This window comes from Dermacentor albipictus, chromosome 4, assembly GCF_038994185.2.
Source record: "Dermacentor albipictus isolate Rhodes 1998 colony chromosome 4, USDA_Dalb.pri_finalv2, whole genome shotgun sequence".
In the NCBI taxonomy this organism is placed as follows: domain Eukaryota; kingdom Metazoa; phylum Arthropoda; class Arachnida; order Ixodida; family Ixodidae; genus Dermacentor; species Dermacentor albipictus.
Genome location: NC_091824.1, coordinates 80,979,776 through 80,995,526, shown reverse-complemented (window position 1 = coordinate 80,995,526; position 15,751 = coordinate 80,979,776). Strand labels below are relative to the sequence as shown.

General features: G+C 47.0%; 1 protein-coding gene across 4 annotated transcripts in view; it reads left to right on the top strand.

Moving 5' to 3' along the window:
- Nucleotides 1-15,751, top strand: part of LOC135913342 (uncharacterized) — a 181,335-nt gene that overhangs the window by 45,411 nt on the left and 120,173 nt on the right. For 2 of the 4 annotated variants that reach the window (XR_010567971.1, XR_010567970.1), the window contains exon 3: nt 14,836-14,886. The exons of the other annotated variants lie outside the window; for them this stretch is intronic. The gene's annotated coding sequence lies outside the window, so the exon portion shown is untranslated. The remainder of the gene's footprint in view (nt 1-14,835; nt 14,887-15,751) is intronic. 4 annotated transcript variants of the gene reach the window in all.

Genomic DNA, 15,751 nt, shown 5'->3' with positions numbered 1-15,751 from the left:
CACCGTAAGCCAAGTAAAGGAATGCGGACCAATCACAGACGCCGGCACCACCCTCTTCATCCGGTTATCGAGTTTCAGTGCAGTGGCTCGGCCCCATCGAATTCATCTCCACTTGAGCGTGCTCCTCGCCTCTTGTCAGCCAATTAGATAAGGCAAGCCGCTTAGTGTAGGCAATGCTATTCGTTTTTCAACCAAACAAAAGTAACCTCATATGAACGAGGACAGCGCTTGATTGGTCTGTTGAGACAACCCTGCGGGTGACCGCCCGGTGCTTGCGTTGACGGTTACGCACATTTGACGTCAGGTGATTGGAATAAAAGCATATTGAGTAGTTTTACGTAATAGGGCCGCTGGTGGTAGTACTAGAACCACCACACTTGCTGTAGTGCTGTTGGTAAATTGTCCCAACAGGGAACGGCATAGCCTGGCGATAGAGGCCGACAATTGCTCCGTCTGGGAGTTTCTTTCAATGCTACTGGGATATTAGATATTAGTTGCGACAGGCCCTCCGAAGGAATTTTTCTGAAGGCTACAAGAAGGCGTAAAAATTTCTTGCTGACTTAACAGACAATTCTGGAAATACAAACATTTTTCAGGCAAGCGTGTGGGAGGATCCTCCTTTTGTATACGTTCTCAAGAAGGGTTTTCCATTCGCCGTAGTAGCTTAGGCACGACCGCAGCAACTGTTCGATGCCTCCTGTCTCGTTACATGAACTGCAGAGCGAAAAATTGGTGCGCCCCGTCTTGAATGACCATGAAGGCTTAGAGGAAGGTTCGATGCAGATAGTGATGCTTCCTATCGACGAAAACGCTTGTTTACACGTGCACGTGGCATAAACGAAAGCAACCGAAAGCTATCACGGGAAGTCTAGTATCGTAACTTCACTAACTAGATTACCCTTCAGTAAAATGACTTTAGGAGGGCTTTTTGAGTAAGAGCATTAGCTTGCGCATTGCCAGCAGTACCAAGTTGGTTCAAAATCCTGTGAAATTTCAGCTTGAAGGCTTTGTTGTTGAGCTCTTTCACGAATGATAGCGGCACGTATCTCGATGGACTTTATGGATAACAGACCATTACACAGTTCTAAAACAGTGACCCGCCGTGGTTGCTCAGTCACCTTGGCATTGCGCTGCTGAGCACGAAGTCAATCCTGGCCGGGACGACCGCATTCTGATGGGGGCGAAATCCAAAAGCGCCCGTGTGCCATGCACTGAGTGCCCGTTCATGAACCCCGCAGGCTGTCGAAATTAATTCGGAGTCCTCCGCTGCGGCCTTCCTCGTAATAATATCCTTGTTCGCCCACGTAAAACCAAGCAATTTATGAATTTATTATTTATTTATTTATTGTAAAACATCCTTTGAATACGCAAGCTGTATCCTGAGCACGCAAAATCTTTAGTTTTAGTGGAACAGCCGCTATTGCCGTGTCCTCAGCAATCGTCGACCAAGGCAGGTGATCCAGATGGTCATATTAAGTAGCTGTTACAAATGGTATAGCAAATGCAACTAGGCGGAGTAGCCATAAATAGCCTTCTCGCAACTTTCGCCGCATTTTGTAGAATTGGGGTGTACCCAATAATTTCTCCAGAAAATTTTTACGCTACCAGCGTGTATGCAACCAAGGGTGCTCTAACGTAAAACTATTCTAAACTTTTCTATTCCAATTCTGCTATCAGCCCTCCACGATTGGTGAAAAACGTTTTTTAGACCACGCCCACTTCACCTGTCTGTCGCACATCGCCACGAGAACCGCGATACCTCCCCATCTGATATGATGTGTACACGCTGATTATGCATGATTTGACAGAAAAAAACAGTTATTTCTGATTCGACCCCTTTTCGCCATTAGCTCTCGGCTATTGGTAAAACGTTTTCGGGCTGCACCCACTTCACCTACCTATCACGCGACGTCACAACACCGCACAAACTCACCGCGTCAAAGTGACGTGTACGCGATAAAGATGCATTAATATGCCGAACAAAACTGAATTTTCTTCGGAATAGCCGCAGGCTACCCCGTTCCGAAAGTAATAAAAGATGGCTGCCGCCGATCGCTGAGACGCTGGCTACTCGCACCTGCCGGATAGCATGGGTGTATTTGCGTGTAATAAACCTTCTTGCGTGGTCGTGTAACGTTTTCGAACCCTTTAGGTACGTTTACCACCTCATTCTGCCAACTCTTCTTTGCTGAAGGTCAGTTTTAGCGTCATTTTTAAGCTTCCGTTGCATGCCGCCGTTATTTTCGACCGGCCACCACAAGCTAAGTAGGGGAAAGCGGACCAATCGCAGACGCCGGCACCACCCTCTTCATCCGGTTATCGATTTTTAGTGCACTGGCTCTGCCCCAGTGAATCCTTCTCCACTTGGGCGTTCTCCTCGCCTCTTGTCAGCCAATTAGATACGACGAGGCGCTCAGTGTAGGCAATGTTATTCGTTTTTCAAGCAAACAAAAGTGACCTCCTATAAACGAGGAGAGTGTTTGATTGGTCTGTTCAGACAACCCTGCGGGTGACCGCCCGGTTACGCAAATTTGACGTCAGGAGATTGGAATAGAAACATATTGAAATAGTTTTACATTATAGGGCCACAAATTACTTCTACAAGCGCACATTGTTTCTGTAAATCGGTATACCAGGACAAACTCAGATTTTTTTTTAAATTGACAAACGTTTCGCACTCCTTGGAACTGTCAATCTGCATGGCAATTAGTGCAATTTCAACATTAGCTTGTGGCTATCTCACTCAAACTAGAACATGTGAATTTAGCCAGCACGTCTACGAAGTATGCTCTCTCCATCCAAGTTTTTTTTTTTTTTTTACCCAGCATACCAACTGGTTCTTTCGCAGCACTTCTATACAGCTTCGAACTGGGCGGCGATAGTGACATATAGAAACCGGAACACATTCTGACAAAGCATGTAATTTACGACCGTACTTATAACTTTGCTTATGTTTATGATGTTTACAGTTGCTGTTGAAGAAAACGCGTGACGGATTGGGCTAGCTGGGGGCATTCTACGGTGCTTGGGTATAGCAACACAAATGTAAGGGCACAGAATGTGCGACAAGGACAAGTGGTGATTGACCACATTCATGCATTCACAAAACTTTATTAGCGTCCTGAAGCCCGGTCTTTTCAGACCGAGGCGGGCAGCGTCCACGTCGGCACCGCCAGGCCGAGCCTTATGGCGTCATCGTGGACCCTCTGGACAGCCCGTAGCTGATCTTGATATGAAGAGCTTGTTATGAACTTGTGCCAGTAAAGCCATTTTTCTTCGAGGTCGGCGAGAGTCGCGGGACAGCCCGCCAGCATGTTTCTGATGTCAATGATGCCATCGCACACGTTACATTCTGTCCTAATTTCTCTTTCTGGGTGAATTTTATTTATGAAATAGGGAGTGGGGTACGTCCCGGTTTGCAGTAAACGTAGCGTCACTGCCTGAGCCCTGTTCAATTTTACGTGTGGCAGAGGGAATTGCCTACGCCCCAAGTATTAATATTTAGTTATGTCGTTGTAAGTTAGTAAGCGATCTTTATGTTCCCCGGAATGGTAGTGGGCGTCGGTTCGGTTCTGACCGGCACGGCAAGCAAGTCCTCGTGCCAGGTCGTTCGTCACCTCGTTGAGGTTGGGCCGAGTCTCGTCCACTTGTCCCATATGTGCAGGAAACCATCGGATTTCAGTTTTGATAGTTTCGACCTTGTCGATAATTTTAGCCGCAGTCCCAGCTACATAGCCTTTGTCAAAGCTCTTAATTGCTGCTTTGGAATCGCTATAGATGAAAGACCATTTACGGTTCCTGATGGCTAGAGCAATCGCGGCTTGCTCCGCCACCGTGGAATCCTTAGTGAAGATGGTGATGGCGTCCCGTACCTCGCCCCGGCTGTCGACCACCACGGCGGTGTAGGCCTCTTTGCCTTTAACCCAGGCAGCGTCTACAAGGGCCGCCTGTTGTCCTAGCTATTCAATTTCTTTCAACAAAGCTTTCGCTCTCGCTTTTCTCCTGCTAACATTGTGTTCCGGGTGCATATTTCTCGGGAGGGGGGTGGTTCTGATCGCGTCTCTAAGTTTCGCGCTCAATTCTACCTCGGATTCCTTCGGGTTCATTGATCTATTTGGGCCTGTCCCTATCGCTTTGAGTATAAGCCCGCCCGCTCGCGTTTTCGTCAGTCTTTCCTGCTGCGCCATCTGTTGCGCTTCCGCCATCTCTTCTATCGTATTGTGCACGCCTAGGTTCATGAGCTTCACGTTCGAGGTGCTGATGGGTATACCTAGGGTAGCCTTCACTAACTTTCTGATCAGAGTGTTTAGCTTGTTCTGCTCGGCCTGCGACCATTTAAATAGACCTGCCACGTAGGTGAAGTGACAGAGAGCGAAGGCGTGCACTAGCCTTAGAGCGCTGTCCTCACCCAGGCCTCTGTGTCTGTTGCTGATTCTCGTTAGTAATCTGATGACTTGGTCCGTCTTGTTGGAAATGTGCTGAATGGCATTCAGGTTTGTACCTCCCGCTGCTATGTGGAAGCCTAAAACTTTAATATTTTCCACCTGCCTGATCGCGGATCCGTCGTGACAGCGTAACCTAATCTTGGGTTCCTCCCCGGGGACGTAGCCCCTGGGTCTTCGACCCCTGCGTCGATGTTTTAGGACCAAAAGCTCCGACTTTGCCGCCGAACAGTTGAGTCCCATCTCGCCTAGCGTGCTTTCCACGGCGTGTATGCTCTCTTGCAGTCTGGTCTCCGTTTGGCCTAAGTTCCTGTTGGCGCTCCATATGGTTATATCATCGGTGACTGACCACAGGTGCAAGATAAAAAAAAAATGTACCGTTCGCACTAAACCGCGCCATTTAAAAGTGAACGCTTGTCCTTGTCGCGTACCACGGCATATCTGTCCTCTGTTTGCGTGGCTACCCAAGTTGAAGACAAAAGCACTGACGACACACACTGTCCGCTCGAAACATTGTAACACTCCACAGTGATCGTAAGCCTCGGTCTATCACGTATGCGCTCCAAGTTGGTAACTTGTGCACCCAAGGGGTCACGCGCTTGCACCGCTCTAACGAAAGTGCGCAGGGCCCACGCCGACGCGGAGTGATGAATGCCTCATGCACCGCGCGACGGGAACTCCGTTTCGGGGATTCGCGCGTCCGGCGCCAAACAAAGACCCAACAGCTCAAAGCGGTCGCTGAAAGGTTGTCAACGCGCTCGGTGGACGTGAGCATCGGAGCCGTTCGTATCCGAGGAAGCTTTATGCGCACGAAGCTCAGAACAAGTGGCCGAGAATGCGGCCATTTGCGCGAACTAAAGGGGTGCACACGGCAGGATTCTTCCGGTCCTTTGCGCATCCGACGCAGCGGTGCTGTCGGCATGCAGCAGTCGGGGCTCAAAAGGTATTCAGAAGTCATGGGAGTGTTTGCAGCGTGCAATGAGGGAAGAGAGACTTGATTAACCATTTATAAAATGCTAATTTGTTACGCTCCGTTGGAAATCGATTTCTGCCGACAGACTGCGGTATTATTTTCCCGAGATGTTCTATTTCGCTATGCTCTGCAGCAAGAAATAATATTAACAAAACACACACACAAAGAAAGCGTGATGAATAAACTATTCATAAACGATAAGGATGCTGTGAAAAGGAGTTCATTCCTGTCCACACACTCGTCCACGCCGCAATCCAAATGCGGCATACGCTTTGAAGTCTTAGCTCTCGGTGAAAGAATCCTCCATGTACTGCACCATTGATGGAAGTTCTATATCCAGATACAGTAAAAGCTCGTTAATTCGAACCGCAAGGGGAAGCCGCTTCAGTTCGAATTAACGAAAGTTCGAACTAACGAAAGTGAAGGAGAGCAACAGTACACTGCGATTTAGAAGCAGTAGGGCATGTCAGAAATTTGGCGTGTCAGAAAGTGATGGCGTGTGCCGCGGGCACACGCCATCTTGAATTCGAAGCTCTGGGTCCGACTGTGCCACACTACCGATGTCCACCGAAACGAACGTTAGCCGAGGCTTAACACCATCACAATGAATCGCGATGGCCGATACCTCCTAAGCTGAAAACAGACGTGCACAACCGATGAAGACTGCCGAGACAAAGACGCTGAACATGTGAAGGTGGCGAAGGCCCTGATTCGTTGGTTCTTGATTGCAAGCGCAGCTGCGACGTACTTGATTCGCTGTGTTACGATGGCGCTTGCCATGCCATCTCCGCACATTAGCAGCTGTAGAAGATTTGCAAAGCCTCCGAGATTCGCAACGGGCATGAAGTTTCGGAGGTTACGTAGAACGGAGAGGCGGCAGCCGCCGCTGCCTTTTGGCTGACCCAGCATCGGTTAGATTTTTTTCCGACTTTGCCTTCTCTCGCCGTTCTCTCCGTTTCGGAGGCAATACAGCCTTGTGTGTAGGCAGTAGGCGCGTTTCTCTGGCCGTGTGCCAGGCGAGCGTAGTTCGAATTATCCGTGAGGGAACTTTTTCGCGTTGAATTAACGGACTTTTTTATACACACACTTCTGTGGAGCTTGGCCGGACCAAATCGTACAGTTCGAATTATCCATAAATTCGAATTATTGAAGTTCGAATTAACGAGCTTTCACTGTATATATTCAAGATCAGTCTGCAGTGCAGAACATAAGTGCGGCGCTCTTGATATATCACTATACAGCGCCACTTAATTATCCCAAACGTTTGTCTAGCACTGTGTGTACTAAGAATCCCTTAAGATGTTTACATTTGGCTGCAGGTGACAGTCCAGGCATATTGCTGTTTTTGTTTATTTTTTTGCTAATATGACACTGCTATGTGCACGTGCCTTATGACGGTCATCTTTTATTGAACGGACAAAGCAAGGTAGATATCTTCAATGCACTTGATGCAGTTTCTTACAATTAGAGGGAAAGGTAGGACTTGCACCTTGTTGTATGCTTAGATATTACCATGTTAGGTGGGTTTCAGTGTGATATCGTTGCCAGGCAGCTTGTGCGTGTTGATGATGCGACTGTGGATCACTTGCTGCATTTAGCATGTCATTTTAGTCCTTACGAAATAACTTGTCAGACGATCACGTTGTCGCTTCACCCCTCACAGTTGTATTGGCGGAAGTGTTCTGTGGCGAGCAGCTATATGAAACCTCATACGCACCACTTTCGGCCACGATATCACACGCAGGTTAGAATACATAACTGCAAGCACAATAAACGATTGTACACGTTGCTCCATACAATAATTGAAACGCACAGAGTCTGATATTGAATTGTAGAGGCTTCGTGCGCTGTACAATCGGATATACAAATATAAAGTCACTTGAAGTCAGTTCTCGACCTCATAGTAGTAGAATATACTGCGCCAAATTCATAAGCTAGAAGACTTTTGCTGACCTACGTGATTCAGAGCAGTAGAGGATATACCATAGGGCGTAACCGAGCGAGAGAGAGAGAGAGAAAGACGGAAATGCTTTTATGAGACATTAGACCCTCGTAAGCCACTGTCTTGAGTATGGCAAAACCTATGGGGTTTTCTCTCATGTCCCTAGCAGCGACACGCTTTCAACGCCCTTGCCTTCTATCAAACAACCATGACATAAAAGTTGCAGCGGATGTTTGTGCGAGAATTGCTGGCGGGATAGTTTTACTCACGGACGTGGTCTTATGCGACATCCCTGGTCCACAAGACACAAGTATTGACTTGAGAGTAAACAGCGCAAAATAACACAAACCGACCGCTCAAAAAATAAGCCAAGCAGCTCGAATGCGTACACCTCTGAAGTATGGACGATCGGTTCTCTGCGAAACAGCTAAAAGCTGGTATGACACTCTGTAGGCGTTCGTCTTCAGTAGCGCCCTATGGCATAACCTCCACTGCTTTGAATCACGTATAGGTCAGTAAGCACGACGAGAACTGATAATTCCGTTTACTAGGTCGTGGGAAGACAGCTCGGTTCCTCAGGAATGGAAACGCAGCCGCCTAGTATAATGTTGGTAAAAGCAGGAACGTCAACGCTAGGACTGGCAATCATATTGGCCTATTGCACCAAGCAGGTGCGTCGAGAAGCTCATGGAACGAATAATCCTCATGCTGCTCGAATGATACCTTGAACAATACAGAGCCGCCATGGTTGCTTATTGGCTTTGTTGTTGTCTTGCTAAGCCAGAGGTCGCGGGATCAAATGCCCTGCCCCGGCGGCTGTATTTCAATGGGGACGAAAAGCAAGAACGCCCGTGTACAGTGCATGAATGCACATTACAGAACCCAAGGTGGTCTGAATTAATCCGTAGTCCCTAGGGCATGCCTCATGATCAAATGTTGTTTTTGACCCGTAAACCAGCAGAATCATATTTTTTAACAATACCAAATTTACCCTGACTTCATAGACTCACAACATAATCGATATAGTGTCATCGGGAGAGCAACGAAAATCAGGGAAACGACTACCAGGGGTGATATCACATGACGTGAAGGGTAACTACGACAGTGTTTCCCATCAAACCACCCCAGATAGTCTTTTATGAATTCAACCAATACAGTGAAAAGTTGGATGGATCTGAAGCTGCCTGACACTATGGTCCTTGGTTAATGCACTGAAGACGGTCAGGGTACCGACGACTACACCTTTCATGGTGTCTACCAAGGCGGTGTTTTAAGCCCTATTCTTTGAGGCCTTCTGCTTTTAGACCTGACCTAATTCCTGCCGAAAACTGTCAGCGTCTCGATCTGCACCGATGACATCTGCGTTTTGGCATCAGCAGTTACTCACCTGCAGGTTCGGTCAAGGCTACAGAAGACCAGAAACGCCGGCATCTTGATATCTTCGGACACATGGCCTGACCGTATCGACGATAAAATGTCCGCTCGTCGTTTTTTACGCGAAAAGCAATAACTCGTAATGCAGTATGCGTCAATGGCCAGTATTTCTCCCACTCGAGAAATTATGCATATTTAGGGGCCAATGTTGACCGGGACTTCTACAGGAGGCTTCATGTTTCCCATTTGAAGAAGGCACTCACATCTGCACATATATACATGGGTGGTTTTTCCACTCGGGCGAGCTGCACAGGACCATTGGTTATCTCATCACGATAAACCAACTTCAGATACAAGGCTTCTCGCTTTACAACATCGAGTAGTTCAGAGCTTGTTGCCATCTCAGGTGCGTTTACTATATTAACCAACAACCGGCTAATCAGCGAGCAATATCCTGCGACTCAAAGGTGGCCTTACAATGTCCTTTCTCAGCTGTTCGTCACGGGTCCTGTAAGCAAATCGTGTCGAAGATCGCGAAAGGACACAACGTCGTGTTTCAGTGACTGTCGGATAATTTCGGAACCTCCGGCAACGACCTCACTGATGCAGCTGCTAGGAAAGCACATGAAAGAACAAACCTGGCTTCTATATCTTTATCGACAACTGATACTGCCCAACACTTAAGCGAGGTAGTGCACTGCATGTCATTGCAGAATTATTATTATTATTATTATTATTATTATTATTATTACTTGTTTAGAGAAAATATATACACTTGAGAGATCACTTGAGGCGTATGCCACCCGAAGTGACACACACCTGAATTCACTCATCATCGGTTGCATTCTCTTGACACATGTATGCAACAGCGGCTGTTACCTGGTCCCCCCCGAAGTGAGAAAACAATGCTGTGTAGCTTACGCCTGGGCGTTGCATTCACCAAGGCACATTCTCTTGATTGATATCGCCGATAATGCTGAGTGTGCTGTCAGCGGTGTTACTGATACTATGGAATACGTCCTGTGCGACGAATGGTCGTACAAACGGACACTCCTTGTGCAGCTGAAGTGCATGGAGCTCGCACAGAGTCTCATCCCACACCTCGAAGTCTCTGTCGCAGTTATTGCTGTTCATGGCAGCGTACGTCTTCCCTCAGCTTTTCCACATCTGAAATAAACAGTACTAATCGATCCTAGGCCTCTTGGTGGAACTTTGCTGAAGCGGCCAGCGACAGCTGATGCCTGCTTGCTCTCGATTCAGGAGGCGTTCACTGGCGGCGCAATAGCCTTAGTGCACCGTGCACAGACTACTCGCTGTAAAATGTTCACAGATACGCCAGTCAATTACGTTTTCTCGTTGCCGTTTGCTTGCTTTCCTGCGAGTTAAGGACGGCACCGTCCAGACCTTACTGAGTCATGGGTCTTTAGGGTAAATCGTGAACGTCTTGGCACGTCTTATGGGAGATAAAAATATAAGTGTAAAGCAAGAGGTTGTGTTTTCTAGAAACAAGAAGGTTTTATTTTCTAGTTAGCCTATCATTACATTTACAATTGCATTATCGTTACATTAGTAGAACCATAGCACTTAGGCTGAGAGCGGACTCCAGCTGGCGGTTCAGTTTCAGAGGTGAAGTGGAGGCAAGCGCCGGCTTCACCTTTCCCTGACACTAGGTTTCGGAGAGCGGAGGCATAGAAAGCAGCTGTACTGCGGTTTTATTGGTAGAGCTTGTATGGGTCCTTAGGTATACTCAGGACTCGCAGTGCGCCTGTTTCAATCATACGTTTTCGTCTTGTTAGTTCACTTTTTATATTACACTGAAGCAAGTACCAATGTAAGATGCACTTTGGCAGAAAAAAGACTGGTTTTGAACGATTAACGAAAAGAGTAGTATATTTATGCAACTAAGATCATGTTTATCGTCGAATTAGGTTTGAGAAAAACCTGATTCTTCAATTTAACCCATTTATTACGAAGTCGGAGGGCCCATTAACAGAACTCTCAGAAACGTTGGGATCGAACTTATGCTTAGGCGATCATGTAAAAATGTTCCTCGGTGTAAGCCTCTAAGGGAATGTCAAAATTTTAAGAAGTAGAAGAAAAATGACAATTGATGTTACATCTACAGTGTTCCAACTGTTGGTGGTCCGTGGAGTCGGTATGTCGTAGCGCAGTAGGTGCTGCGAAGATGTAGCGTATAAGATGGACGGTTTTCAACAAGATGGACAGTTTTCAACATCTCTAAATGAAGAAAGGAGTGTGGCGACAACACAATAAGCAGCGAAGTGGACAGAAAAACCGTTGGTTCCTACAGGCCTATGTCGTTTTTGGGCAAATTGATTTAGAAGGCGGACGCACTCTCAGGTGTGTGTGTGTGTTTGTGCGCGTGGGCGTGTTTGCGTGTGTGTGTTAGCATTCCTCTTTCTTAGAGCGCAGCTCTTAGGCGCCCGTTCCTGCGGTGAGCGTTGGCATCGGCGTAACCGAGCGAACGAGCACAGCGAAGGATTGAAGAGCGAACGTGGAAGGCAACGGGGGATTAAAGACGCGAGGAGGAAGGCGGAGAAGGTGGGTGCAGCGGAACCACGAGGCGGAAAGCGGAGGAGGAGGGTATGAAGCCAACGTGAGAAGAAAAGCGTATTGCAGCGACTATGGCTACGAGATGGCGCCGGAGTGGCGTGCATCGTCTGGGAGGTCTGCCTGCGGCTGCTGCTGCAAATCGCGCTAACGCGTCGCGCACGCGCTGCCTTTCGTGAACTCCAGATTAGCGACGCAGTCGCGCCGCACTTCGCTCCGTTTGCAACGTACTGCACGAGACAGCAGATTGTCCGCGACAGCCAATATATCGCAAAATAAGAACACGTATAGAGTTGTGCTCAAATTTCGCAATAGGTAGCATCGTAATCGTCGGTGAGTTTCTTTCCTTTCCACCTGTCCGCAAGGAATCGGTTCTTTTTTGTTACTAGTCTAAACTAAAGCTCAAGAGGATTTGCTATGGAGCTTAGCAATAGTTTGGTCACCTGCGGACTAACATTCCAACTATGGCAAAACGTTTCGTGTCCGTGAAATGCATTCGTTCCAGCTTCGCAGTTTATACGCGAGTCAAGAATGAAAGCCATCGAAAGACAACAAATATATGAATTAGCTTCCGGTTAGATACTATTAGTAAGGTGTTACTTTCATTAAAGCACTGGAATATATGCCACAAGTGCCCTGAATTCTGTGAGTCATTCAAAAGCGACTTTGTCAGCTTACAACTACACAAGGCGTCGCAGGTGTCATTAGGTCTAGCCCTATTTTCTACCACTGTAAACTTGCATCGCGTTCGTTTATTACAGATTGAGCAACAGAATCCTCTTTTAGTTAATATCCACTTCTTTTCTTTGCCGCGCATTCACCGCTATATCTCTTCACGGCCGGCAAAATTGTCGGGCCCGTATCATGCCCGTATGTCACAAGCTACTATTTACACCAGCGCAAGAATGTTACCGGCAGTTCGGGGTGTGAGCACAGCATGAACGAAAAGTGCGCTAATAAAACTTTCATCACTGTAAGCAGTACGCTCGCGCAAAACCCTGTGCTTTGCAGAAAATATCGACCAAAGCCGAAAGGCACCGTTGAGAATGGAAGGTTAATCGCTCGTGAAATAAGAGCGATTAGGGGTGTTAGGACACTTTAGGCGCGGCTCCAAAAAGATTGGAAGCGCGAAGGGGCGCACATCACCAAGCTTGGTTTGAAGCGACCAAATGGACTAAAGGGCATCCCACGTGACCCCTTGCCCCCCTCTCTCTTCTAACGTCGCCTTGCATGGTTAACTTACACTGTGCCATCACAGGGCAAACGCTCTGGGTGAACGGTTCTTTAGCGGAGCGTGGCAAAGCTCTGGAGAATTGTATCATAGTGTGGGAAAAACAAGAAAAAAGGTATAGCGAGAAACAAAGCAAGCTCTAGAGAACAGTTTAGAAAAAAAGGAAAGACATAATGAAGACGAAAAAAAAAGCGGGGATTGGTTGTCGGCGGGGCGGCGTGTGGGGGGTGGTATCTGCGTGACTCGGCAGACGAGCTGGCGGTGATAAATAATGACCCACGGCTCTCTGTGGTCGCCGACGCATGCGGGGTCCGTAATTTGGCGGCGCATTCGCCGCTGCTTCGCTATGCGTTCGCAGATGCCAGCCGCTCTGGCACTGAGGCACTGCGCCACGCCGCTAACCAAACAGCTACTCTCGGAGCTTTCCGTATTGCTGGTCCCCGGAGAACGCTGTGACAGTCTTCAGCGCGGCCTCTCCAATGGGCCTCTTCTTTTATATTTTTTTGGGGCCGTGAGATAAGCAGGCCAGACACGCTGCGGAGAAGCAGAGAACTGAAGGGAGAATTAGGGAGCTCGGGTCAGGAATGTAGAGCAGTGGTAAGCCAATGCCTGATCTTCTTTTTTTTTCGCTCCTCTCGCAAATCGGCCAAGTTTAGAAGTGTCAAAGCGTCGCATGCTCGGATACCAAAGCGGCGCGCTGCTAATGGTATGCGCAAGAAACATGCACGTGCGAACGCACGCACACAACGCGCGTGCCTAAGCGAGCAGCGCGAGTACGCGCGCGTTACACCCGCGCCACGCAGGGATACACAGACACACAGACAAAGGGGGGGGAGGGGGGGAGCGGATGCCGGACACGAAGGCACGCGTGCATCTCGTATGCCGCAGCCAGCGTGTCATTTGGCGTTGCCGATCCGGAGGCGTAATGACGACGGCAGAAATTAGCGGCGCGAGTTCGGACACGGCCGTTCTCGGCGCCCATAGCGAGAACCGAGCAGGCGCGCAGCAGCTGGGGAAAAGTTATCGCGGCGCGCGCTTTATGCGCGCACTTCATTTGCGGTATGCGATTGTCAACGTATCGATTCTCGCAGAGACCTTTAATGAACTGATCTACAACTGCTGTCAGTATATTGATAAGCGATTAGCTAGTTCCGCTCTTTTTTGAGGTTGGTCTAGTAGAAAACATTGCGGTATGAATGCGCAGATATGTCTTTCCTTGTTGGTACAAGGTTTCAGTGCGATTCGCGCGGATAGTTCGGGACCACAGAACTCGCGGTCGCACGAAATGAACCTGGATGTCGTATAGTATGTTTCCGGACATTTCTGTCCGCTCGTGTATTTTTTTTCATCCGGACATTTCTGTTATTTATATAACTCATAAATAATCATAATACTAAGGTAAATCAGGCTACAGAGGCAACCCGTCGTCCAGTATTCACCACATGGTGGTTCGGCGCCCGCGGATATATCTTTCGACACCGATTCAGGTGGAACAAAGACCTCCTTTGCTGACGAATAGAAAGAAATATAGTAGAAGGAAGAATAGAAATAATTGACAAAATAAACTACACCGATTAACAAATCTTACCATTTCTGCAAGTTTATACGAAATAGCTAATGTTATTGCTATTACTAATCAAAGAGAAGCGATATCTGCGGTCTAGAAGCTACTATTTCTCAATTCATCACCATTTGGTTTAACTAAAATTAACACATATGCACGTTTAAGCCCCGTATACGCTCGAGCGAGTGAAGAGCACGACTTGTCAAAGCGAAGGCCCTGCGCTATCATGTGTTCTCTGCATCTAACAAACAGCTACAAAATACAGAGGAAGAAAATGAGCAGCGCGAGAGAACCGTAGAATATGGAAGGAAATAAAATTCTCGTACACTCAACACATGCTTGTTCTCATGGCTGCTTTCTCATAATATAATCCTAAAGATGCTACTCTTTTCAGTAATATGTCGGTTACATAGGACGTATGCATAACCCTTTTTACTGCTGGTGAAATTTGCTGGAGTAACACAGTGATGTTTTTACTAATGCATTTTGAGAGTCACAGACCTAATTATTGCTTCTGCTACGATCGTTTCACGCGCATGAATTATACATCAGACCATTTATTACTACGATGACTTAATTTTACGTACATATCGATGATACAAGTGTATCATTTTCCCACATGTATTGACGCTTTTTACTTGCTCATGTAGGCAATAAAGTCTATTAGGCTCTGTAAATGCACTGAGTGTTTGTATGTCATGTTTCTTGTGTTTCTAAACTTTCCGTTTTGCCTTTCAGATTACCGTGTTTGTGGTTTGAGCGAGCTCATGGACTTGTTCAATGTGGCATGTAACTATATGATGTTTATATCTCCTAATAGTTTTGAGGCCTCCTCGGGTATTATGCCCTTACGCCTCGATCACCTCTTAGCTGCTATTTAAGGAACTAAACAAACGAAACGTGACGCCACTGTCAACTTCTCCTCTTCTATTTCCTCGAAATATCTGTATAGTTAAAACGATCCTACGGAAACGCAACTTGCTTGCCCCACCCTTTTCTTAGTGATATTTGTGAAGGTAGCTAAATATGAACGATTCATCCATAAAATTCGACAAAAACTGGTCAGGCTCACTACAACTTTTGAGGTTGAGCAATGTAATGAGTTTGCTCTTAAGCACGAAGCCACACGTCTCACAGCAGGACATGACTTGCCGTATTTTATTAGGGGAAGCGGGATTGTAAAAAAAAAAAAAAACCTGTGTTTCGAGAATTGCATGCTGTCTAATAAACTCAGAATAAACTATAAAAAGAGAATAAAGCAAAAGAAACACCGAAATTCAAGCTCGTCAGGAAATGTATGCCTGAAAGAAGCAAAAGAAAGGCAAAATAAAGAAAACCTGATGGAATAAAGAAACGCGTACAAAGTCTTCAATCGCGGCGTCCCTCTTAAACTTTGCTACAACTTTAGCACTCAAAGGCGTTATCAGATTATTCATCATTCGAAGCAGCGGAAATCAAGAGGCGCTGAATCCTATCTTGACTTTCATGTGCGACCGGCCTTGCTCCGAACCGATGACACTTTCCAAAGGGAATCAAATGAAGTTGGAGAACTCGTTGGGGAAAGCAAAAAGAAAGCATACGCAGGAAAATGTTTAGATGTACTTTGTCGACGATTTCGCTGTATACAGTGTAAAAAAAGAAGTCTGACATCGTT